This window comes from Chrysochloris asiatica, unplaced genomic scaffold, assembly GCF_000296735.1.
Source record: "Chrysochloris asiatica unplaced genomic scaffold, ChrAsi1.0 scaffold00182, whole genome shotgun sequence".
In the NCBI taxonomy this organism is placed as follows: Eukaryota; Metazoa; Chordata; class Mammalia; order Afrosoricida; family Chrysochloridae; genus Chrysochloris; species Chrysochloris asiatica.
In genome coordinates this window covers 43,824-53,616 of record NW_006408700.1, presented here as the reverse complement: position 1 = coordinate 53,616, position 9,793 = coordinate 43,824, and positions in this window count along the sequence as shown.

Genomic DNA, 9,793 nt, shown 5'->3' with positions numbered 1-9,793 from the left:
AGAGAAAAAGAGGAAGACCCCCAACGAGATGGATTAGCCAGGTGGCATCATTGATGGACTCAAGTGTGGCAGCGGTGGTGGGGTTGGCCCAGGATCGGACATTGTTTCGTTCTGCTGTGCATGGGGTCACTATGAGTCGGTTCCGACTCGATGGCACCTGACAACAACAACCCTTTTAGCAAGCAAGGTTATATCATCTGCATATCACAGGTTATAATGAGTCTTACTCCAACCCTGTTACCAAGTTCTTTTTCATATAATCCAGTTTCTCAGATCATTTGCTTAGCATATAAACCGAATAAGCATGAGGAAAGAATATAACTCTGGTGCACAACTTTTGTGACTTTAAACCATTCAGTGTCCCCTTGTTTCGTTTCATCAACTGCCTCTTGGCCTATGTACAGGTTCCTCATAAGAAAAATTAAGCTTTCTGGTATAACAACTTTGGAGTCCTGATGTGGTGCTGTGGGTCTGTGCTGGACTGCAAGGTCAGTTTGAACTGCAAGCTTGACAGCTGAAGCCACTACTTGGAAACCATATACAGGGTCACTCTCAGTCAGAGGCGACTCGATGGCACTTAACAACAACATACCCATCTTACTCAATGTCGTCCATGTTGTTGTTGTTACGTGCCTTGAAGTCAGTTCAGACCCTGTATAGGGTTTCTGAGGAGCAGCTGGTGAACTTGAACTGCCAACCTTGCAGTTCAAATGACTTTGCAGTCTGGCGCATTAACCCACAGCGCCACACCAGGATTCCATAGCTTGTCATAATCCACACTGTCAAAAGTTATTGCATAGTAAAAAGCACAGGTAAACATCTTTCCGGTACTCTCTGCTTTCAGCCAAGACCCATCAATGATATTTCTTGTTTCAGGTCCTTATCTGAATCTGGCTTAAAACTCTGGAAGTCCCTTTCATTGTACTGTTGTAGGTGGTTTTGAATTACCTTTAACAAAATTTTACTTGCATGTGATATTAAATTAAATTCTCTGATGTTTTCCTCATTCCATTGAGTCACTTCCTTTTGGAATGGACACCAATATGGATCTCTTCCAATCAGCTGGTCTCCAAACTTCTTGGCATAGATGAGTGAGTGTGTCCAGTTCTGCAGCAGTTTGTTGAAAGATTTCAGTTTGTAGTCCATCAGTTCCTAGAGCCCTTAACTTTGTCAGTGCCTTCAGTGCAGCTTGGACTTCCTCCTTCAGTACCATTGGTTCTTGATCATATGCTTTCTCTTGAAATTATTGAGTATTGACCATTTCTTACCCACACAGAAGAGCCAGAAACCATGCAGGCAAGATATGGGATGGCATATGTGAAACTCTGAAAGAAAAAAATATTGTCAAGCAAGAATCATATGCCCAGCAGAGCTGTCCCTTATACAGTGGTGAAATTAGGTTGTTTCCTGGTAAATAACAATTAAAAGAATTTGTAAGGAGCAGACCAACTTTACAAAAATACTAAAGGAATTTCTTTGGACTGAGAACCAACAAGAGCAGACAACAACCTGAAATTACCATTCATGACAACATCACTCAGAACTCAATCCCAAAACACCTGGTGGTGGTTGTTATGTGCTGTGGAGTTGGTTCCAACTCATAATGACCCTGCATAGAGTTTCTGAGGTTGTAAATCTTTATGGAAGAAATATTAATAAATTTCAGGCTAACCTCAAGGAAAATGAATAAAACTTCAAGTCAAATAAAAGATGAAAATCATCTGAAAGATTAAGTAAATATTAGCACAATGGAAATGAAAATGAAAAGAAAACCCACAGACAAAATGAAATCAGCACAGAAAATGATATGGAGCAAAGAAACCAGCAGAAACACACACACACAAAGTAGCCAAATGACATCAATCAAGTCATAATACATGGAATGTAAATAGATTAAATGCACCAGTCAAGAGACACACAAGAGCGACTGGTGAGTTTGAACTGTCAACCTGTGGTTCATATCAACGTTGTGGTCCAATGCCTATTCTGCAGCCCCAAACCAGGACTTACATGTATGTGTGCATGTGTGGCGCTGTAGGATAAGCACTGTAACTGCAGGGTCAGCGGTTTAAACTCACCAGTCACTCCTCGGTAACCATGCACAGGGTCGCTATGAGTCAGAGCTGACTCAAGAGTACTTAACAATAACAACATATGTTGTTGAAAAGATTGAAGCTATCATATGTTTTTGTTAAGTGCTGTTGAGTCGGATTGAACTAATAGCAACCCTATACAGGGTTTCCTATGAACAGGTGGTAAGTTTGAACCACTAATTTTGCAGTTCAAACAGACATTGAGGTCCAATGCTTATCCTACAGTGCCACACTAGGATTATATGTGTGTGTGTGTGTGTATGTATTCCACTCTTCCTCCCATATCTGTGCAGCATGTGTCTCTGTTCATGTATATACTTGAAGAACATTGGCGTTCCAAGGTTGTATATGTATCCCTATTTGCCTCTATCCCATTTATCTCTTGTATACCTCCCTGTGTCTTCACTTATCCATCATTTTCCCCTCAACCTCCCTCATCTTGTAGATTACCTTTCGCCTTCTTGTATATCACCCTTCTTGTCACTCAAGTTAGCTTGTGTCTACCCTCTAGCCAATGAACTAATCTCCCTCCCTTCCCAGCCCTGACAGTCATCAAAGTCTGTTTCTTTCTTTCTTTTTTTTTCAAGCTCTCATAAATTTGTGGGACATGTAAATATACATATACAGTCCTGGTGTGGCACTGTGAGTTAATGCACTCGACTGCAAGGTCAGTTTGAGCTGCAAGGTCAGTGGTTCAAGCTTACCAACCACTCCTAGGAAAACCTATGCAGGGTTTCTGTGAGTCAGAACTGACTCAATGGCGCTTAACAACAACAACATATATCTATGAATATATATATCCCACTCTTCCTCCGTTACCCAATCAATGTCTCAATTCATGTATCTATACACAGAACACCGTTGTTCCAAGGTTGTGTATGTATCATTATTTATGTTTATCCCCTTTAGCCCATGCATACTGCATTAGACCTTCACTTGTCTTATTCTTCTGCCACCCACTCTCTTATATATTGCCCCCACTTCTTGCACATTGCCCTCCGTGTCACCCAAGCTAACATGTGCCTAGTCTCTAGCCAGTGAATCACTCCTCCTACCTCTCAACCTGGCAACAGTCAAAGAATGTTTCTCTTAATCTGGAAACACTTTATTAAGCTCTGACAATAATGGTCTTATGCAATATTTGTCCATTTGTGATTGACTAATTTCATGCATCATAATGTCTGCCAGGTCCACCCACAATATTGAAGGATTCGATTCGATGGGTAAAATATTGAATAATGCAGAAATCATAAAAAGGAAAAAAAGATGGAAGGAAAGCACAGAGTCAATTGTCAATGTACCTTAAAAAAATGGTTGATGTTCAACCATTTCAAGAGGTAGCATATGATCAAGAGCCAATGAATGAAAAAAGGACGCTGGATTGTGTCAAATGTCTTTTTTGCATCAATAGATATGATCATGTGGTTCTTCTCCTTTTTTTTTTTTATTTTTTAGTGGTTATAATTTTTTTTTTTTTTTTTTCTCCTTTTTTTTTTTTATTTATATGCTAAATTATGTTTGTTTTCCTAATATTGAACCATCCTTGAATCCCTGGAATGAATCCCACTTGATCAAGATATATTGTACATTTTGATATGTTGTTGAATTGTATTGGCTAGGATTTTGTTGAGAAGTTTGCTTTATGAGTTATATTGGTCTATAATTTTCTTTTTTAATTGGCTGGTTTGAGTATGAGGGTTATACTCACCTCATAAAATGTATTCAGAAATTTTCCATTCTTTTCTGTATTTTCGAATAGTTTGAGTAAAATTGGTGTCAGCTAATTTGTAAATGTTTGGTAAAATTCAACAGTAAAGCTTGGCCTGGACTTATTTTTTACTGGGACTTTTTAATGATTTGATCAATTTCTTCTTTTGTTATAAATCTGTTCAAGTTTTCTACTTTGTGTTATTTTAGGTGGTTGAGACCCTCTAAATCAACAGGGAGACTACTTTTTCTGTGTAGTACAAGACCCCCAGTGACTCCCACCATTATCCCATCTTGTATCTCTAAGTTCATAATTGACTCTTTGGGATGATGATGAAAGCAATGCCAAGAGATCATCTAGGCTTGCCTTAGATACAAGTAATAGTTTAAAAGTAAGTGGGTTTCCATAGCAACTCTTTGCTTTACAGTTGTTGGTTGATTTCAACTTGTGGAAACCCGATCTATGCAGAGTAGGACTGCTTTGTAGGTTTTCAAGGGTTTCAGAAGCAATCAGGCACAATCGTTCTTCATCTGAGGAAAGAGGTATAAGAGCTTAGAAGTTTCCTGATGTCTCAGAAAGTAAGAACTAGAGACAGAATTAAGATCAGGCTGTCTGGTCTCATAACCCCACTCTGAAGCACTGTTGTACTGCCTATAGATAGCTGGCTTTATTTATTTCTAATTTTGTATTTAAGACAAACTCAACTATATTCATGGTTTTTAAATAGAAAAATAACATTTGAAGTATATAATAAAAAACTATGATGCAAAAATCTACATCTTGGAATAGCTTAAATGGATCCTCATTAGCAACTTAGAAATAGGGGTTTCTACATAAAAATTTAATGTGACACACAAATATTTTAATATGAAAAATTAGCAGCAAATGCAAAAACATACCTTTAAAAGCATTTTTTTACTGCTAGGGCTCTGAGTGTTATTCCCCCCATCCCCCAATTTTAAGAAATACAAGTGTGAGGAATAATGAAAATGTCTAAAAAAATAAATTACATGAGTTTAGAAATGCCAAATGAAATGATCCATGTGTGTTGGGACAAAAGTTCATGCAGGGCACGGAGACAGCTGACACAAGAGCCTCTCACAGTTGGCTTCCTTCATGTGGAACAAACTGATTCTGTTTTTGGGTTTGGTTTGTGTTTTCTTATTTTTTTTCTTCCTACTCTTTTGGGGATAGGAAATGTTGCTAAGGGATTTGTCATTGGTAGGAAGTAAATTTCCAGAAGTAATCATTTAGTCTAAGAAATACTGTTAATGTAGGATTTCAGCCTTTAAAATGATTGAGTAGTGTACATGTGATTTATTTATCAATGAATACAAAGTTTGATGAGTTTCCTATAGTTTTTTCTTGTAAAATAATTTTTTCCTAACCATGCAGTTCTGTTGTGGTGCTGTATGATAAGCACTAGACTGCTAACCACAAGGTTGGTGGTTCAAACCCATCAGCCACGACTTAGATACCCTATACAGGTTGCTGTGAATTGGAACAGACTCTATGGCATTTAACAACAACAGCCATAGCAAATGTCATTGTTTGGCTAAGTCCTCTATCATTTTGAATTGCTGATTCTGAGTTTGAAAGCGGTTATCGGAGAGCTGAGTTTTACCTCCATCTGTAGGTAACTTTCAGAATCAAGAATTCCAGTGCAACTCCTCTGTCTTAGGGAAGAGAGTAATAACTGTCTCAGAATATCAAGTAAACTGTCATGATGATGGATCAGGTGCCAGGGTCTGTGAAAAGGAAAGTTAGGACAGTGCTCAAACCCAGGTATTCAGAGGATGCTTTTCAGTATTTCTGTAAAAGGTAAAGAGTAGAAAAAAAATTACATATTCAAATGTGAATATTCTATAACAAAGGATATTTTTATTGCTGGTTATGTCATGCTTTTTGTAATTACTGTATAAATGTTGCCTTTGTAATTTTTGCATAATAGTTGTTCATGTTGTTGGAAGACTCTCAATAGAAAATAAAGTACAACTTGGCCTTTAAGACCACTTTCTGATTTTTAGGAAGAATTTTTCTGAAATAAGTAAACTATAAAAGATACAGTCTGCTCTGTGGTGAGATTTGGGGACACCTGAGCCCATGGGCAAGGATATAGTCATAGAGGACTAGAGCTGAGAGTGAAGCATCCAGCTAGTATGAAGTAAGGGGAGATTCACAAGAATGCCCAAACTTGCAGATGGTACCCATTTGACCTAGCCTCTATGGCTTGATAATGAGAACTCCACTAGAGCAAGATAAACAAAAAAAAAACCCAACAATTTTTTGTAAAGGAAATGAATGTAAATTGCTACAATTTGATGAACTCGACCTATACTTATGGATGTAATAGCTCAAGGTACCAACTGAGAGGATAGGAGTCTTCACATCAAACATCAATCCTATCCCTTCTGTATATAGGGTTGATAGGGACAGGAAACTTAGACATTGCTTCCTAAAATGAGGGGGCGATAAAGGCATGAAGTGACTGGCTTACAAGTTTTCAAGAAGGAGTTTAGTTTAAGAGTATGAGGTGGAAGATAGAGTCCTCATTGAATAGTTTTCATCTTGTCTAGACAGGTCTGGTAAAAGGAGATGGGAATAGGATTCTTGTGATTCAATAGTGAGTAATTGTTATCATGACTAATTGCAACTGACACAACTGTAAAGGTAGAAGTTTTTGTAACAAAAATAGAGGAGTAGTTAATCTTACAGTCTAGAAACAGAGGACCCTAGGACCATCAAGGGAGAAGAGCACAGGCAGAATGTGGGACTCTATCCAGAGAAGCAGTGACAACAGAGATGGAGGCAGAGATGAGGACATGGAGAGAAGAAGCAGCTGAGGACTCTGGACTCATAGAAAGAGAGGGACTGTGTGCTGGCTGTCAGGAGGCAGGCTTGCAGAATGTACCCTTTGATTGTTTAAATTACTATATATTACTAAGTGTTTTTGTGTACATCCATCCCCCTCAAAAACCAAACAAACAAAAAACAGAGGAAATGGAAGCAAATACTATTGAATGATGGCACAAAAGAGATTGTAATCATTGCTATGAAATGATGGTGTAAAGCTAATGTTCTCCCATGTAAACTATCACTTAATTCACAATAAAAACTTAAAAAAAAAAGATACAGTCTTCAGACTTACTAGTCAGAAAAAGACTGCAACACCTGGAGACTATGGCCCTTGGCTATCCTTCAGACCTGGAACAGAACTCACCCTCATGATCCAATTTCCAGCCTAGAAGTAGAGATATATATAGGGGGAACAACAACACTAGTAAAGTATGCTCACCATGGAATGGTCAACCATTTACCCAGGGGTACCATTTATCTAAGAACACAGTTGAGAAGGGATGGGAAGGAGGTTGAAATGGAAATAAGAACCCCAGGGAGGAAGTGGGATAACTTTGTTACATGGAGGGGATTGTAATCATTGAGATGAAACAAAGTGTATGATTTGTTGAATGTAAATTGATGAACTTGTCAGTAAACCTTCACTCAATTCACAATAAAAAGTTTTGTTTTTTTTTTAAATTGGATATAGTTTTACTCCCCACCAAAATTAGACATAGACTACAAAAAATCCTCCAAGGAATGGATTCCCAATGGTGAGAGTTCAGATACTGTGGCTGATGAGTTGGTCATTAGGGGTCAGTGGTCCTTTCTGCTAGAAGATCTGGCAGTGGTGCAATGATTAAGCTCATGGTTGTTAAGTGAAAGATTGGTGTTTTGAATCTACCAGCCTCTCTGCAGAGTGACATGTAAAGGTGAACAGCCTTGGAAGCATTATGGTGCAGTCCAGCTCATGGGATTACTAATGAGTCAGAATCCACTCAAAATCAGTAGGTGTGGTTTTTGGTTTGGCCTTTTCTAGTGTTTTTCAAACTCAGATAGCAAACCATTATCCATGAATATATCTAAGGCTCCTTCTGATTTTTGGAAAGGAGAGTTTGAGAAGAGCTGAAGGTAAAAGGTTTCAGTCTATCTTTAGAAAAGGAAAGAGTATTTTTGACTGAAAACCTAAACCCATAGTAGTTGAGTTGATTCAGTCTGATAGCACCCCTATGTAGGATTTCTACTACACATCTTGGTGGGAGTAGGCAGCCTCATCTTTCTCTCACAGATTGGTTTTGGGTTTGAACCTTTGAACCTTCAAACTTGCAGGTAACAGCCCAAATGCTTAACTCACAGTGCCACCAGAACTCCTTTAGGACCTTTTTTTTTTAAAAAAAAACAAAAAAAAAACAAAACTTAAGGGCATGAGAAGAAGTAAAGCAGGTTTTTTATTTACCCATTCCCTCATTCTTCTCAAATATCTTTCTGTTTTCCTCCTGTCTCTTTGAAACATTCTGAACAATATGTGATTTATGAAAATTATTATCAGGCTCTTGAGCAAGTGAAATCAAATACTATTAAAAAAAAAAAAAAAGAAACCCACTGCCATCAATCCAATTAAGGTTCATTTTAAATTTATTTTGAAGACTGCAATAAAAACGAAATGGGGAAAGTTTTCTTCTTGGAGAAAATACTATTTCATGCTGACTACAGTATTTCTAGAGATCCCTCTGGGTCTGGATGAGAATCTCCAGTACTTGCATTTTGTAGGGACTCAATATAAAAATGTATTTTATGAGAGGGGTAAAAACAAAAGCTGAACCGTTCCAATCTATACTTTTGGTTTTTCTCTAATATATACTTTTGTTAAAAAAGAAATCAAGTTTGTTAGAAATGTCTATATTAGATATGCCCACATGTTTAATATTTTTCTTGAGTTTGATAGCAAATTCCTAAAGGAAGATTCTACAACTTTGTGTACAGTGGTATTATCCAGAAATCATAATACTGTCTCTTAAATTCCCAAGAAGCCCACACTACTTCTTTTATGTCAGTGATAAGTTAAAAAAAAAAAAAAAAATCACATGTATTTTAGAGATTATGCTCCAAAGAACATAATTTGTCTCTGTCAATAAAATTTTATTGCTCATCATTCTGTTGAACAAAATGAAATAATCGTCAAATTTTTATCATATATGCTATAGTAGAATGTTTTCCTAAATCTTAAAATTTACCTGGAAGGCTTTGTTTTCCCTTTAAGTTTTCTCAGCTATTGTTAGTGATTTGAGAAATGAGAATGTATTTTGCATTTATAATAATATAAATTTACTTTTTAGCTAAAAGATATCCTCAGAGACCATCTCCAGACTAACTTCTTTACTTTACAGCTGACAAAAATATCACCAAGATGTTAAGTAAGCCACCTAAGATTCATGGCAGAAACACTAATTCCCAGTCCAGGACATAAATCACTTCAACAAACACTTACTAAATACTTACTGGGGATTTTTAGGTAACTAAGAGATAATGAGTCCTGGTGTAGTACTATAAAATAAGCACTGGACTGCTAATCACAAAGTCATCAGTTCAAACCCTTCAACCACTCTTTGAAAATCCTATCCAGGGTTGCTAGGAGTAGGAAACCACTCAAGGGCACTTAACACCAACAAGCAATAATGTTGGTCTTCTAGGATCTTATTATACAGTAGGGTGTGCAACTTTACATTGTTGTTATTGTTGTTAGGTGCAGTCGAGGATTCCAACCCATAGAGACCTTATGCACAACTGAAGGAAACCCTGTTCAGTCCTGTGCAGTCCTCACAATCATTGTTAAGCTTGAGTTCATTGCTGCAGCCACTGTGCCACTACATCTCATTGGGGTCTTCCTTTTTTTCACTGACCCTCCACTTTACTTAAATACATTTATTTATTTACTAAGTACTTTTATTTTTCTCAACTAACATTGATCGGAAATCCTGGTGTGGTGATACAGGGTAATGCACTGGACCGAAGGGTGAATCTGAAAAACAAGATTGGAGGTTCAGAGCCACTAGGTGCTCCTTGGAAACACTAGAGAGCATTGCTATGAGTTGGAACCCACTCAACGGCACTTAACAACAACAACATTGATTGGGAGCTCATAAATATGACATAA